The sequence below is a fragment of the Aquarana catesbeiana genome, linkage group LG09 (genome assembly GCF_042186555.1).
Source record: "Aquarana catesbeiana isolate 2022-GZ linkage group LG09, ASM4218655v1, whole genome shotgun sequence".
In the NCBI taxonomy this organism is placed as follows: Eukaryota; Metazoa; Chordata; class Amphibia; order Anura; family Ranidae; genus Aquarana; species Aquarana catesbeiana.
In genome coordinates this window covers 221,999,193-222,017,093 of record NC_133332.1, presented here as the reverse complement: position 1 = coordinate 222,017,093, position 17,901 = coordinate 221,999,193, and positions in this window count along the sequence as shown.

The window sequence follows — 17,901 nt, the reverse complement described above, 5'->3', positions numbered from 1 at the left end:
TATAATCTAGCATCAATGTTAACAAAGGGTGATGCAACGTTCTAGGGGGAGGGGAGCGAGTCCGCTTACCCATATCCCAACAGGTCCCAGGCGCGCGGCCCCACCGCCCTAGAGTGTTCTCCCACGGCGACCTGGGGGAGCTAACAAGATGACGGGGGTAATAAGCAAAAGGTAAAATTAATCGGGTAGTAAGATAACCTAAATTACCACGCACAGAGGTAGAAATAAAGAAATGTGGAGAAATAATTAATAAATAATAAAACAATTGATAAAAAATGTGGGGGTGATGCTAAAAGGTGGTAATAAGGGGAGTGACTGGTGAGGGATATGAAATTAACATAAATTGAACCTTAAGTGTATGAAAATAAGAGGATGGGTATGTGACCGAAAGGTGAGGATAGGTGATGAAGGCCAAAAGGCATGGTGGTGCATAAATAGAGACAGTGGGGAGGTGAGAAGGAAAGATAGGGACCAAGGGGCGAAGAGAGGGAGGGGGAGGGGCTGGGGACGGAGAGGAGGAAGGGGAGGTGGGGAGGTAGGAAAGGCCGGGGGGGGGGAAAGGGGAAGGGGCAAAAGGGGGAGGGGGAAGGGGAAAGGGAGGGCCAGATAGAGGAGGGGGGGGGAAAGGGGGGAGGAGGGGAAGGAAGGGAGGGAAACACAAGATGGAGGATAGAAGGGGAGGAAGGCAGGGAGGGGGAAAGGAAGGAGGGGGCAAGGGAGGATGTACCAGTGGAGGCTAAGTGAACGGGGGGTGGAAGTACCTGGTGTTAGTATAGACGTGGATGGATATCCATGGGAGGCGCCCTGCCAAAGCAAGTGCCATGGTGGGATGGGTAAAGAGGTAATTGAGGCTGTGAGCGATGGGTGAGCACAGATCACAGCACGTTCAACTCAGCCTAGGGCAACTAAAGAGGAAAAAAAAAGTATGTTAAATGGTCGATGCTAGTGCCCAGAGGTATGGGACTTGGGTAAAAGGTAGAAAAGTACTGACCTCAGACTCGCGCCAGGCTGATATGGGTATGGAGACCTAGAAGTGATGAACCGACCGTCAAGATAGCAGGACTAGCCTGCCATTTGTAGCTCCCAACCCTGCGACGCTGCGCCGCGCTCCTGTGGGACGCTGGCGCGTGACGTCACAGGGTCAGAGGTTCCACATGGCGCGCGCACAAAGAGATCGCGCGCGCACGCATGCGCACCGGCCATCTGGCCACGGGGACGACGTCCCCAACCAAGACCTGTGCAAGAGGAGGGAGCGGTCCCGTGTCCGAGACCAATCCCTCCACCAGGGACCTCACCAGGCCGCCGCGGGAGAACAGGGAGGAGGGGCCCGCGCCGGCACCCTGGGCGGAGCCCGGGAATGGGAAAGCAGAGTCACAATACAAGATGGGTAAAAGGAACGATAAGGAGGTTTAAGCAAAGTAAAAAAGAATAATAGAATGGTAGAACAAGTTGAAAAGCTTAAATAGGTAAGCTAGGGATTGGTAAATACCCTAGTTTGGACCGGTGCAATAACCCCTCCGAGGCATAGACCCATAAATACCTAATAGCATAAATTGCATATAAGTGAGGAGGGCCTAAGACAGGGCCACATGAGTGGGTAAAAACATGTGGATAAGGGGGCGGGTAGCCAAGTAAAAGTGTCTGACCGACCTAATGGGCGTCTGTCTCGGAGGGTTGCAACGGGGCTGACAATTAGCCGTAGTAGTAATATCAAGGGATAAACTTGCATGTAAAAAGAGGCCCCCCCAAAAAAACACAAATTATATGTGTCAGTGGGGGTAAATTAAAAATGAAGGGTGGGACAGCTGGGGTCTGTAGGGTGGAGGGCAACAAATGGCCCATCCCCTATAACAGCCCACCCCAGTATCCCACTCGACATGGTGCCGGGTGTGTTATCCACCCAATGTATACGATTGGTGCAGTGGCCTCTATGATGGGTAGAGTAACAAAAATTGTAAAGGTGTACCATCATCCAGAATTGAATAATCGAAAGGATTGGAAGCCAGATCCCCAGTCAGGCGACCAAAAGTGGGGGCATGTTGGACTATTACGGTACGATAAACAGAGGTATTAATATGAAATATAAAAAAGCAGTAATACAAATTAGAATTGTTTTTATTGATGCAGAAGACACAACAGTGGTAATACAATAAAACATAATAAAAGTACAGGTATATCACCAGTAGGGTCATTGGTATATAGTACAACACAAAATCTCAGATACCTTTTAGCATCACCCCCACATTTTTTATCAATTGTTTTATTATTTATTAATTATTTCTCCACATTTCTTTATTTCTACCTCTGTGCGTGGTAATTTAGGTTATCTTACTACCCGATTAATTTTACCTTTTGCTTATTACCCCCGTCATCTTGTTAGCTCCCCCAGGTCGCCGTGGGAGAACACTCTAGGGCGGTGGGGCCGCGCGCCTGGGACCTGTTGGGATATGGGTAAGCGGACTCGCTCCCCTCCCCCTAGAACGTTGCATCACCCTTTGTTAACATTGATGCTAGATTATAAGTATTTTGATTATGTATTTTGGTAATTTTATTGTATATCCTTTATTTGCTAGGTTGAGACTGTTGTGCTCAAAATCATCTCTAGATTCCCTCCTGACGAAGCGGTTTATGTCCGCGAAACTAGTCGAGGATATGATATCTGAGATTTTGTGTTGTACTATATACCAATGACCCTACTGGTGATATACCTGTACTTTTATTATGTTTTATTGTATTACCACTGTTGTGTCTTCTGCATCAATAAAAACAATTCTAATTTGTATTACTGCTTTTTTATATTTCATATTAATACCTCTGTTTATCGTACCGTAATAGTCCAACATGCCCCCACTTTTGGTCGCCTGACTGGGGATCTGGCTTCCAATCCTTTCGATTATTCAATTCTGGATGATGGTACACCTTTACAATTTTTGTTACTCTACCCATCATAGAGGCCACTGCACCAATCTATTAACCTTCTTTGAGGAGGTGAGTTGCCATCTAGATAAAGGAAGGCCCGTAGACGTGGTGTATCTGGATTTTGCAAAAGCATTTGACACAGTTCCCCATAAACGTTTACTGTACAAGATAAGGTCCATTGGCATGGACCATAGGGTGAGTACATGGATTGAAAACTGGCTACAAGGGCGAGTTCAGAGGGTGGTGATAAATGGGGAGTACTCGGAATGGTCAGGGGTGGGTAGTGGGGTTCCCCAGGGTTCTGTGCTGGGACCATTCCTATTTAATTTGTTCATAAACGATCTGGAGGATGAGATAAACAGTTCAATCTCTGTATTTGCAGACGATACTAAGCTAAGCAGGGCAATAACTTCTCCGCAGGACGTGGAAACCTTGCAAAAAGACCTGAACAAATTAATGGGGTGGGCGGCTACATGGCAAATGAGGTTCAATGTAGAAAAATGTAAAATAATGCATTTGGGTGGCAAAAATATGAATGCAATCTATACTCTGGGGGAATCTAGGATGGAAAAGGACCTGGGGGTCCTAGTAGATGATAGGCTCAGCAATGGCAGGCAATGCCAAGCTGCTGCTAACAAAGCAAACAGAATATTGGCATGCATTAAAAGGGGGATCAACTCCAGAGATAAAACGATAATTCTCCCGCTCTACAAGACTCTGGTCCGGCCGCACCTAGAGTATGCGGTCCAGTTCTGGGCACCAGTCCTCAGGAAGGATGTACTGGAAATGGAGCAAGTACAAAGAAGGGCAACAAAGCTAATAAAGGGTCTGAAGGATCTTAGTTATGAGGAAAGGTTGCGAGCACTGAACTTATTCTCTCTGAAGAAGAGACGCTTGAGAGGGGATATGATTTCAATTTACAAATACCGGACTGGTGACCCCACAATAGGGATAAAACTTTTTCGCAGAAGAGAGTTTAACAAGACTCGTGGCCACTCATTAAAATTAGAAGAAAAGAGGTTTAACCTTAAACTACGTAGAGGGTTCTTTACTGTAAGAGCGGAAAAGATGTGAAATTCCCTTCCACAGACGGTGGTCTCAGCGGGGAGCATTGATAGCTTCAAGAAACTATTAGATAAGCACCTGAATGACCACAACATACAGGGATATACAATGCAATACTGACACATAATCACACACATAGGTTGGACTTGATGGACTTGTGTCTTTTTTCAACCTCACCTACTATGTAACTATGTAAAAAAAAAATTGAAAACATGCTCTCAATCTTTTGCTGGCTTGAAGCATACACACGGTCGCATTTTCCGACCAAAAGCTTTCATCTGTCTTTTGCTGGCCGAATTTCCAATCGTGTGTACGTGGCATTAGAGCCTGCAAAATACTTGAGACTGGGGTGGAGGTTCACCTTCCAGCAGGACAACGACCCTAAACATACAGCCAGAGCTACAATGGAAGGGTTTAGATCGAAGCATATTCATGTATTAGAATTGCCAGTCAAAGTCCAGACCTAAATCCAATTGAGAATCTGTGGCAAGACTTGAAAATTTCTGTTCACAGACACTCTCCATCCAATCTGACAGAGCGTGAGCTATTTTGCAAAGAAGAATGGGCAAAAATGTCCCTTTCTAGATGTGCAAAGCTGGTAGAGACATCCCCAAAAAGACTTGCAGCTGTAATTGCAGAGAAAGGTGGTTCTACAAAGTATTGACTCCGGGGGGCTGAATACAAATGCACGCCACACTTTTCACATATTTATTTGTAAAAAAAATTGAAAACCATTTATCATTTTCCTTCCCTTTCACAATTATGTGCCACTTTGTGTTGGTCTATCACATAAAATCCCAATAAAATACATTTAAAATTTTGGTTGCAACATGACAAAATGTGGAAAATTTCAAAGGGTGTGAATACTTTTTCAAGGCACTGTACAATAGAAGGATGGCAAGTGTTTAAATATATTTATACTGTAAGTCAAGTAAATATGAAATACTGCATATTAGTATTTTGTACAATAATATAGCCAGCAGGATGGGATTTTGGCTCCTTTTCATATTTCCCTTTGTAGCTCCTTATCTTCTTTTTTGTATTAAGGAGAAAAAAAACCTGTTGCTCACAGACCTAAATAGGTCAAGGTGAAATATTTCACGCAAGCTTATGAGGCATAACAGAGAGCCCCTCCTCTCCATCCCCTGTACGGCTCCATCCAAGTTTCAGTAGAACGTTTGAAAGAAAACATCTAATGCTAAGATAAAAAGAGTAGAAATTGAAAGAGAAATTGCTTCTACGTAATTCTCATCATAGAAAGACAGTAATTATAATATATTTTCTGCAATAATGATTTCCTGCCAATAGGAGTAAGCCCAGGCTACCATTAATTGCAAGCCTAGTAACTGTTTAACACATTTGTGCATTTACAGAACCCAACAAGGTAGGGTTGTCCTTATATACTCTATGTGTATTTATATGAAGAGAAGTACTCTTGCCTTAGGTTCACATCTATGCAGCTGCGGTTGATGCATTTTTCCGGCATGTTTTGCGGTGCGTTTTGTGTTTTTAAACCTTTTGATGCATTTTTGCATGCAGCTGTAGCCATGCCCCCGTAGGGGTTGCTTAAAGTGCCTGTAAACCCGTTACAACCATTTTTACCTACAGGTAAGCCTAGATTAAGGCTTACCTGTAGGTGCTCGAAATAATTCCCAAACCTCCACGGTTTAGGAGATATTTACAAAAAAGGGCAACGGCGCAGGCGCACTTTAGACTCCTTTAGAAACGTGCCGTTTCTAAATGAGATTGTGCCGTGACTGGCGGCTCCCGCGCTCATACGTGGTATTGACGTCATCGCGGCTCCGGCCAATCACAGCGCCGGAGCTGAGATACCCGGAAGGAAGATGGACGCTTCGTGGAAGAGGGGACAGCGGTGACATCGCAGGTTTCGGTTTCATCTAAGTGACACATAATGGGCTACTATGCGATTCATAGTAGCCCATTATGCTTTACTTTTGCAGGGAAACAAAGGGTTTACTTCCTCTTTAATGTAGGGATTCACCTGCCTCCTTGCCCAGCCAGACACCCATCTCTCAGTCACTCAAAGACATAGAACAGTCCACAGCTTTATTTTGTTTTTTTATTTGAGGGGATTGAACTTGGATGGGAAATTGGGAATTATGGGATGCCCAGGAATATTCAGTACAAACTTGCTTGGGACTTCTATATACACTCCAGTCTTCTTTCCAGCACAAACACTTGCTACACACCATTCCTCCTCCAGCACTTCACTTGCTGCAGACTGTTATTCCTCCAGACTAGCTAGCACCGCATGTGTAGGCCTGACACTACTTCAGCCAGGCCTCAATGAACTGCCTTTTGCGGGCAGGGACCTCGGGCCCCTGTGGTGTAGAAATAGTTCAGGTGCTAGCTGTCCTCTAACTCAGCTACCACTCCCAGATAGCTCTCTTCAGGCCCTGCCAACCAGCCTGGCTGCAAAGACCTCTTTGATCTGCCCTTTCTACAGTCCTCTCTTCTGGTTCTGCACCCATCTCAAACTGCAATCTCCCAGTTCTCTCAGGCGTGCCTCCCCAGTCCTCCTGACTGTGCTCACTCACCAGCCCTCCCGGCTGCAACCAGTTGTCCTCCCTGGAGACTCTTATGCCCTGTACACATGGTCGGATTTTCTGACGGAAAATGTGCGATTGGAGCGTGTTGTCGGAAATTCTGAACGTGTGTGGGCTCCATCGGACTTTTTCCATCGGATTTAACGACAAAGTTTGATAGCAGGCTATAAAATTTTCCGACAACAAAATCCGATCGCGTCAATTCCGACCGTGTGTGGACAATTCCGACGCACAAAGTGCCACGCATGCTCAGAAGAGATTCCGAGACAGAACAGCTCGGTCTGGTAAAATTAGCGTTCGGAATGGATACAGCACTTTCGTCGCGCTGCAATGTTTTAAATTGTTTAATACAGCACACTCTCTTCTTCTTTATAATGTTAGAAGAATGAAGTCGTTTGGCTGCTCATATTCACACAGACTTCTCACAAACGTATTTCTTTATTATTTATCGGGATTCCCTCAATATATTTTGATTTGTCACATCTGACCAAATTTCTTTTTGGTTATTTTTTAATTTTTTTTTTTCTTTTTCAAGGCTGTTTTTTGTTTTGTTTTGGGTTTGTATTTTTTTCAAGGCTGTTTTTTTATTTGTGTTTTTTTGTGTTTTACTCCATAATATTTTTGTGTGTGTTTTGTGTGTCAAGTTACCACAACACCATTGATATCTTGTATTATTTAATCTCAAGGAGATTGTTTGGTGTTGGTGTCCCTTGTTAATTTCACATTGTATTTTTGAAATGTACCTGCCTACTCACCAACAAACTGTCCTTTTTGAAGGAAAACACACATAGGCGAGTATAATTGAACCCAAAATTCCTTTATTAAGGGCTCAGAACAAAACAAAGAGGGAGGAAATGCTGGAGAAACAGCAGAAATTGGTGAAGCCTTTGACCCCCAGGGCAGACATCAATTCTTTTACAGCAAAATTGGTGGCCTGAGGAGTCCATATATAAGGGAGTGCAGTCTGGTCCAGAAGTCCCAGAGATCATGAAAGCAGCAGATGACATCTATGTCCCCAGGCTGTGGTCCTACAAGAGGCTGCATATTTTGCCAGACCAGACTGAACCCAGGGTCATCACTCTCTGGTCTTCCTTCAACGCTTCCTTCCCGGCTGTGGCTCTGGTGTTGGAGATGTGGCAGGAGGAGGAGTAGGACCTGGAGAAGGAGGAGGATGAGGAGGACCTGGAGGAGGAGGAGGACCATGTGTGAGGTCACAAATGTGGGTAGCACATGTTATTTGGCCCCTCAACCCCTTATTGAGAGCTTCCAAAATTAGGAACTCACACAGGAGTCGTTGTCCCTCCTCCATCTGCATCATTTTGCAGGCAGTTATGTCAGCAAAGTCCTCCTCCACAGTGTGGGGGGTTCTCAGGGCCTTTGTAGCCTTCCAAAAGAGGCCTATGGCAGCCTCCTCCAGGTTACTCTTCTTCCTGCCACTTTGTCTTTGAAGGTGTAGGGAAGGGACCTGGATATCAGGCAGCCTGCTTGGCCCGGCCACCTCCTGGCTGAGACTTCCCTGTGTAAGAAAAAGGGACATGGTTTTAGTTTTGGCTTCATCAATCACAATCATAAATTAGTACTCCAAACTAACATATAGTTAACATCATTGATTGGACAACCAGAAATATTTAGAAGAATGCTATACCTGGCTCAAGCTGGGCTCCTCCACATGTTGCTGTCTGGAAGGCCCAGGTTGGGGGTCAGAAGCCTCAGCTGAGGGGGAAGGAAGCGTGGAAGGAAGAGTGGAGAGTGCTGGCCTGGGTTCAGTCTGACCTGCCAGAAAATGCAGCCTGTCATAGTACCACAGCCTGGGGACATAAATGTCATCTGCAGCTCCTGATCTCTGGGAATCCTGGACCTTCTTGTGCTCCCTTAGATATGTGCTCCTCAGGCCACCAATTAGGATCTTCAAATAGGTGATGTCTGCCATGGGGATCACCTGCTTCACAAATTCCAACAAATTATCCAGCGCTGCCTTCCTCTTTGTTTGGTTCTTATATTCGGGGTGGTTTATCTCCCATAGACAGGGCAGCTCCCTGAACATATCTATGAAGATTGGCATAAAGTCCTCATCTTTCAAGATATCCATTTTCACTGCAAGACACATCACAAGACAAACCCTAATGTCAGCCTAAAGTCTTCTAAACTTGTGCAAATACAGGCCTCAATCTAGAAGCAGTATAGGCCCAATGTTAAATCTTACCTTCGCTATCACGATCGGCGCCTCCGTTACTCCTTCCTCCGCTCACAGATCGTACGTATTACGCACGCGTTTTACGCTTTATAGACACCGCGCATGCGTGAAACTCCGCCCGCCCCTGACGTTCTTTCTAGTCTATTCCCCGCCCCTTCTCGTTCGTCGCAGTGGGGAAGAGCACATGGCGGAGTCAGAGCAGGTGTCTGATAATTACACCAATGAGGAGGAGGAGGAAAACCCAGAGGCAGAAACGTCCCGATCCAGAAGGAGATGATATAAGGCATCAAATATGTCCTTTGGGGAGATGTTGGAGATGGTCGACATAATGAAAAGGGCTGACTATGACGGGAAGTATGGACCTTACCCCAACCCCAATGTCCGAAAGACCAAGATCATGGCGAAAGTGGTCAAAAGTCTGCACCGGAATTTCAGGGTACGACGATCGAAAGATCAGCTCAGGAAGCGGTGGTCGGACCTGAAATTAAGAGAGCACGAGCAGTACAGAAAGATCCGGAGAGTGCTGCAAAAAAGTAAGTAGTTGTGCTGTGTTCCTATTCTTTTTATGTTTATTACGTTCGTGCTGCTCCATGTGCTTTTCTTAACTGTTGTACAGTTTAAAATGGCAACTTTCATGTTCATGGGCACATTATTCGTTCGTATCAAACATTTTTCTTGCGGCCTAGAAAACACCATTGTTTTGGCCATATGCATTTGCCCACATTTTTTAGGGCCTACTTGTCTGAAACTAATTTGGTTGTGTAGATGGGTTTGTAACTAGAATGGAATGCAAACTAGATTATGTGTAAGGAGAGGACACTCAGCAGCAGTTTTCACATCTGGACGCTGGAGCACTAGTGTGGGACACAAGAACACTCTTTTTAATAGGGGGTCACACAGGTGCTCCAGTGTATACTATAGGGGTGTCTCCATCTGTGAAGCTTGTACAAAACAGGTAAAGTATTGAAGCTTGACAAAGGACAATAAAAATTCTACATCTTGGAACTCTGCCAAAATAGACAATTGTACCCCACTTCCAAGCAATGTTTCATATTTATAGTTCTGAAATCAAATATCTGTGTGCTAAGTATACCAATTTTTTGTTACATAGGGGAGAAAAGACTCAGAGGACACCCCTCATCCGAGGAGACCACAGACCCCCCACCTCTGGAAGAAGGGGAAATCCACCCAAGCAACGCAGAGCAGGAGGAGGAAGACGTGGTGGAAATTGGCACCACAACAGGTGAGTGTCTGCGACCACAGGCTCAGGTAAGAGATGGATACCGGCATATTTATAATACATGGTGTTTTTTTGTGATCGTGATGTTGTGGATCCAGATCCTTTCAGCTCGGGAAAGTGCACAGATCCTGATTGGGGAGATCATGGGGTGTAATAGGGACTTGGAAAACATCAAGAAAAACATCAATGATGTTCTTCAAAAAATGAAGAACATCATTGATGTTTTAGGGAGAGTATAAAACCCCTCCAAATCCCTTTGTTTTTTTTTGTGCTACAAATTTATGACATTTTTTGACAAATTGGAGAAAAGCCAAATTTTGAAGAGGCACACAGTGTGTCAACATGTGCTATCTGCCATCACGGGAGTTCAATGGACGCGTTTTGGGGGTGCAACCCCTTCCTCACTAATAAAGTAGCTGTGAGGAAGGGTTTGCACCCCCAAAACACGTCCCTTGATCCCCCGTGATGGCAGGTAGCACATGTTGACATTCGTAAATTTGTGTGCATCTTCAAAATTTGGCTTTTCCTGGGGTGACTTTACCCCATCTGAACGCAATATCAAACACAGTTTGTAAATACTCATGTCTGATATTGCCAGTTCTACCAAATGTGAACTTTGTAAGTTCAAGATTTGTGTCTTTCTTGTTGGTTTTAAACATGCTTGTTTTATCTTAAATGGACATTTATACTTTTTCTAATGTGACCCCAAAAATTGTTATACAACAAACATGTTGGTTTGTTTTAAAAACCTTTTCTAAATGCACATGTGATTGTGCTGGTATTAAAAAGATTGTTAATCAAGAATGTGTGGATTATTGTCTCAACGCTACAACACTTTTGTGGTGCTCTAATTGCTGTTTTCTGTGACAATGGGTGTTATTTCCTAAGGGCAAATCCACTTTGCACTACAAGTGCAGTTTCAGTGCAGTTTCAAGTGCACTTGTAGTGCAAAGTGTCTTTGCCTTTAGTAAATAACACCCAACAGTGCTATTTAAGGTTGCACAATCACACCATTTTCAGGACTCACCACATTTCTGTCAGGGTCAGCTAAAACAAACACAAGCAGTAAATGTCGCCAAAGATTTGAGTATTTTTTTTTAATTTGAAAAAGGTTTTAGACATTGTCTGGCATATTGATAGCCCCCCTACCCGCAAAGAATTCAAGGTATCTTAGCCGGACATCACGGGCACTCGGGGGGGGGGGCAAGCCAGGACGGCCACTTTCAAGCGCCGTCAGGGTTGGTTCATTTGGAATTGCAGCCTCAGGCCCAACTGAGCCAGCATAGTTGGCAGAATGTTGCCATAAAAAGTTGTGTAGAACACAGTACGCCAGGATTATATGATTCAGTTTATACTCCGCCATATGTATGGGTGTAAGAAATAGGCGGAACCGGCTGGCCATGATTCCAAAGGTGTTCTCCACCACTCTTCTGGCTCTGGCCAGCCAGTAATTAAAATCCCTCTGGTCCGGAGTGAGGGTCCTCATCGGGAATGGCCGCATAAGATGGTCCTCCAGCGCAAAAACTTCATCCACAACGAAGATGAATGGGAGTCCTTCCACATTGTCTTCTGGAGGTGGCAAGTCCAAGCTGCCATTCTGGAGACGCCTGTAGAACTCCGTCTGGGCGATGACTCCACCATCGGACATCCGGTCATTCTTCTCCACATCCACATACAGGAACTCATAAGTAGCCGACACCACCGCCAACATCACAATACTATTGAACCCCTTATAATTATAATAGTACGACCCCGAGTTGGGTGGCGGGACGATGTGGACGTGTTTCCCATCAATTGCCCCTCCGCAGTTAGGAAAGTCCCACCGCTGGGCAAAGTGGGAGGCCACAGTCTGCCATTCCTGTGGCGTGGAAGGAAACTGTGGAGTCAAAACAAAAAAACAACATTAGTCATTTTGCACATAAACAGGGAAAGCAGATTAGACACAAACATTCTTGGCCAACATCAAGATAACATTTATTTGAGGGAGTTTTGAAAGACCAAAGTATAAGGTACACCTATCATATTCCCCCCCCCCCCCCCCTCATGGGCCATTTCTAACATTATGGGGGGGAGGGGCTCTTGGACAGGTAACCCTCTCCACTTCATTGAGAGATGAATGCCTAAATAATGGGTATTACTTTGGCCAGCCCCTCCTTAGTTACACTATTGACATCCCACTGGACAGGTAAGAAGTGTCATAATACAAAGATATAAATACACAGTGTACACATTTGAGCACTTTGGAAATTCTGCTATTACCTATCAAGATAATAATAGTATACAAAAACTTTAAACAGTACCATTTGAAAGTATACAGGCAGGCCCTTGCACTACATGCTTTGGGGAATTCATCCATAAATCTGACCACTAAAGAGATGGGTATAGTGGGTATGGACTTAGCAAAGTCAGCAGATAGATGATTGAGGATAGATAGAGAATTGGTATCAGCTGACTTAGCAGTTGGGGGGGGGGGAAGGGTTCCAAATGATTTGGGGAACCCCAAAAAAAGCCTCTGACACTCTGCCTGAATTTAAAGCACAAATCACATTTCTAAACATTTTAGGGGGTGTTTGGGGTAAAGCACTACTATGGAGCTGACAAAATACATTGTTAAGTGACTACATGAGGTGAATAAAGGGGCAGGAGACCATGCTGGGGAGGTGAAGGCAAATATGTATGAAGGACAAAAAAAAAAAATAAACAAAAATCCAGCATGCATGAGGTCAAAGGGCACATTCACAGCATATTACAATCATGGAAATTATGGAATGAGGAAAGAAATACTAAATATTAGCAAACATTATATACAATAAAATGTGATCTAAAAGGATAAACATCTTACCTTAATATACTCCTTCTGCAGGACTTGGATGATGGCAGAACAGGTCTCTGGGATAATGACACCCAGAGCCTGGGGGGAGATGCCTGTCGAGAACTTCAAGTCCTGCAGGCTTCTCCCTGTCACCAAGTACTGCAGGGTGGCGACGAGCCTCTGCTCCGGAGTGATGGCTCGCCTCATGCAGGTATCCTGCCTGCTGATATAGGGGGTCAGCAAAGTCAACAAACGGTGAAATACGGGGTCCGTCATCCGGAGAAAGTTCCTGAAATCATCAGGATTATTCTCACAGATCTCACGGAGCAAAGGCATATGACAGAACTGGTCACGCTGGAGCAACCAATTCTTGGTCCATGAACTCCTCCCCACCCTGTTCATGGACTGGACTTGTGTCAAGGTAAGGACCCCAACACCAAACCCCTGCACAGCACGAACTCTACGAGGAGTACGTATATGCAACATGGCTAGAAAACGGTCGGCTGCTCAGAACGAAGTAAGAGAACGCACTGAAGAACAGCAAGGCCTGTAAAGAGCGACCTGAAAAACAGTAACGAACGAACAAGAACCCAATGACAGAGTCACACGTAGCTTGCTGCACGCACTCAAGAGCAGATACAAACCCACAAGCACAAACTGAACAGCAGAAAACGATCTGAAAACCACGAGTCTGAAAAAGCGCGAATCGTCTCTCACCAAACTTTTACTAACGCGAGATTAGCAAAAGGAGCCCAAAGGGTGCCGCGCTTGGTTCTGAAATGGCCTTTTCTAGTCTTGTCGTACGTGGTGTACGTCATTGCTTTCTTTGCGAGCGGAAATTCCGACAACTTTGTGCGACCGCGTGTACGCAAAACAAGTTTGAGCCAACATCCGTCAGAAAAAATCCATGGATTTTGTTGTCGGAATGTCCGATCAATGTCCGATCGTGTGTACGGGGCATTAGAAGTGTTCTCTCCCGCTGCCCTCTCTTCTTTCTTTCTCATGTGCCTCTCCTTTTAGGATCTCGTCACTCCTCCTGGATGCACTCGAGCCCCGGCCAAGGGTCACCCCCCCCCCAGACTGGGCCCCCGATAGCCTCCACACTCTCTCACTCCAGCTCTTCCACCTGAAAACTCCTCCCCAGCTGGGCTTATCCCAGGTATTTAAGGAGGCCTGCCCCCCGCCAATCCAGATTGGGGCCTGGTCAGGGCTCCCTAAACCACCCCAGGCATCTCCACCTCTCCTCCTCTCTTTCCAGATTTTTCCAGCAAGCTCTAGAAAGAAGATGGATGTCCCAGTGATGCAGCCTGTGAGTCACCAGCTGCTACCCTAAACCACTCCCAGACCAGAATTAAAACAAACAGGCCTAGCCACCAGCTAGGCCTGCCTAAATTTTCCTACTCTGCCAGAAAAACCCTAACTTTAGCACCTCCCTAACTAGAGGGTGCTACACAGCTTCAATGAATTTAGCGTTTTTCTCTTTAACAATTTGTGAATAGCTGGTTGTTAAGGAGCAGGCCGGTAAGCCGGCCGCCGTGTCCTTAACAACCGATGAGTCGTCAGCTGTCAGGGGGGTTCCCCCCTGACAGCTGAATGTAAAGAAAAGGATTGTCGGCAATAAAAAAATCGGGGAAAAAACGGCCCTTCGGGTCTGGTATGGATTTTGAGGGGAACCTAACACCAAAATTAACCACTTCAGCCCCGGAAGAATTTACCCCCTTCCTGATCAGAGCACTTTTTGCAATTCGGCACTGCGTCGCTTTAACTGACAATTGCGCGGTCATGCAAGTTGTACCCAAACAAAATTGATGTCCTTTTTTTCCCACAAATAGAGCTTTCTTTTGGTGGTATTTGATCACCTCTGCGGATTTTATTTTTTGTGCTAAAAAAAACAAAAAAAGAGCGACAATTTTGAAAAAACGCATTGTTTTTTTACTTTTTGCTATATTAAATATCCCCCAAAAATATATAAAAAAACTTTTTTTTCCCTCAGTTTAGGCCGATATGTATGCTTCTACATATTTTTGGTAAAAAAAAAGCATATATTGATTGGTTTGCGCAAAAGTTAAAGCGTCTACAAAATAGGAGATACATTTATAGTTCTTTTTTTTTTAATTATTATTTTTTTTTTTTTTTACTAGTAATGGCAGCGATATGCGATTTTTATCATGACTGCGACATTATGGCAGACACATCGGACAATTTTGACTCATTTTTGGGACCACTGGCATTAATGCAGCAATCAATGCTATAAAATTGCATTGATTACTGTAAAAATGTCACTGGCAGTGAATGGGTTAACACTAGGGGACGCTCGAGGTGTTAACTGTGTTCCCTGGGAGGTGATTCTAACTGAAGAGGGAGGGGACTGACTGGAAGAAGTGACGGATCAGGGTTCCTAGCTAATAGGAACACATGATCTATCACTCCTGTCAGAACAGAACAGGGAAGTGTGTGTTTACACACATTCGTCCCTATTCTGTGTCTCCTGGTCACGATCGCTCGTGGCCGGTGGTCATCGCTGTGCAGCCTGTGCGCCTGCTATCCTGACCCCGCAAGCCGACGTGTAGCCATGACGGCTCGAGCAGGGGAGCCAGCCTAACTGCGGCGGTTGGTCGGGAAGTGGTTAAAAAAAAACATGGTGTGGGCCCCCCCAAAATCTCTACCAGACCTTTATCCGAGCTTGCAGCCCGGCAGGTCAGGAAAGGGAAGGGACGAATATACCCCCTCCTGAACCATACCAGGCCACATACCGTCAACAGGGACAGGTGCTTTGGGGCAGGGGGGAGCTCTGTCCCCGCACCCTAAACCACATTGTCCCCATGTTAATGGGGACAAGGGCCTCTTCCCCACAACCCTGGCCAGTGTTTGGGGGGGGTCTGTGGATAGGGGGCTTTTCGGAATCTGGAAGCTCCCTTTAACAAGGGGGCCCCCAGATCCCACTCGCCCCCCTACGTGAATGAGTATGGGGTACATCCATTCACCAAAAAAGTGTACAAAGGGAATAAAAACTGTTTTTGACAAGTTCTTTATTAAAAAATAGAAAACAATGTCCCCTGATGTAGATCCATTGTCAATCATGATACACGCCGCCACCGCCGACCCCCAAAAAATAAAATAAAGTCTGCTCGCTCCTAAGGCCCTCTACTTCTGCCTGCCCTGCTCTCAGTTCTTAAACAGCTAAGGGGCAGGGCCTACCGCAAGGTCACCTGGTGGCACTGCCTCCGTGACATCATCGACCACTGCATGCTGGGTCAGTGACGTCACACCTTAACAACCTGCAAAATGCAAAATGCATGTAAAAGCACATCAAAAACACAACACTTGCTATTTTGGTGTGAGTCAGTTGAAGTCCTTTACACGCAAAACGCAATCTGCTGCGGGAAAAAAGTCCCTGGCCCTTTCCAAAAACGCACCAGCTGAAAAACGCATTATTTGTGAACCATAGGAAACCATGTTAAATGGACTGTAGTGCATTTCTGCAAAATGCACTAAAAAACGCATAGGTGTGAACCTAGGGTTTAGAATGACTTTTCCTTTTTTCTATACTTTTTCTCCTTATTTGATCTGGAATCTGGAAGCTACTTTATATGTTTAAATACATTAAGGATATACAAAGTGACTCAAGGTCAGTGATATTTTGCTCCTTCACATACAGTGTAATATTCTTCAGAAACTGACACATAAAAAAATTTAAATTTACCAAAAACCCCTATAGTTCAGCTTTAAAGTGAACAGCACCATTGTCAGGTATAGAGAGTGTTGTGCACAAGGCCATTCCAACCAGCTGTTATATGGCGCACAAAGACCAAGCTATACTACAACCAAAATAATTGTATACAGAAGTGTTTCCATCAATTACAGCTGTTTCAGACCAAGAAATTGCCCCTAATTAGTAACATAATAAAAGGTGATCACATTTATACACACAGGAACTAAAAGTTGATGCAAATCGCAAATGCAAATCACAGGCATAATGTTGGTAACTTTTATTTTTTGAAATACCCTCTTCTACCAAGCCTTAAATAAATCAAAAAATATATTCACATACATCAGAATGTCACAAAAAAACTGTCTGTGACATTACGCTTTGAATTTGCATTTACTACTTCTACGTCACCTCCTGGTTCCTGTGTGTACAAATGTGATCACTTGGTATTATATTACTAGATGTGTAGTAAAGCATTGTGTACCTACCTGGTATGAAAATAATGTAGATTGTTTTGGTCGCAAGGGTCCACTAGGTGGCAATGTGGAGGCCAGCTTGTATAAGGGTAACTTGAGGCCACATCCAAATGATGAAGAAGTATGTGCTGACTTTTGGCATTGTGCATACCCTATATAGAAAAACATATTTGGGGGGCACACCCTACAATGCGTTTAAATTCAAGATGGTGCTGCTATAAGACCTACAAACAGTACAAAACATATTACAGCGCACACATTCAAGAATGACATTTCCTGCAAGGCTAGTTAAAAACACCTGAACATATTCAAAAAATACGGGGGTTTGGTCACACTATATGGTCATATAGTGCTAAGCCCACTTACTGCGACAAAGTACTCCGAATTAGTGGGTCCTACTCTAGTAATAGAATGGAAGATCCTTTGTCTCAACCATGGGAGCTGAACTCCTCTATGTGGGAGAACTGAAGGGGAATTTAAACGCATTGTAGGGTGTGCCTCCCAAATATGTTTTTGTATATTGTAATAGACCTTGACCAGGTTTTTGGGCTGGAGCACCCCTCCCCCTCCTCATTACCTCGTATTTAGTGGCCACCAGTGCATAGGATGTACCCCCTTCAGTTCTCCCACATAGAGGAGTTTAGCTCCCATGGTTGAGATCTTCCATGCTATTAGGACCCACTAATTCGGAGTACTTTGTCTCAGTAAGTGGGCTTAGCACTATATGACCTTATAGTGTGAACAAACCCCCATATTTTTTGAATATGTTCAGGTGTTTTTAACCAGCCTTGCAGGAAATGTCATTCTTGAATGTGTGCACTGTAATATGTTTCATACCCTATATAGGACCCTAAGCTCTTTGCAGGGTGTGTGATATAAGGAATATGAACATCTGTGACATTACCCGGTGAGAGATTTT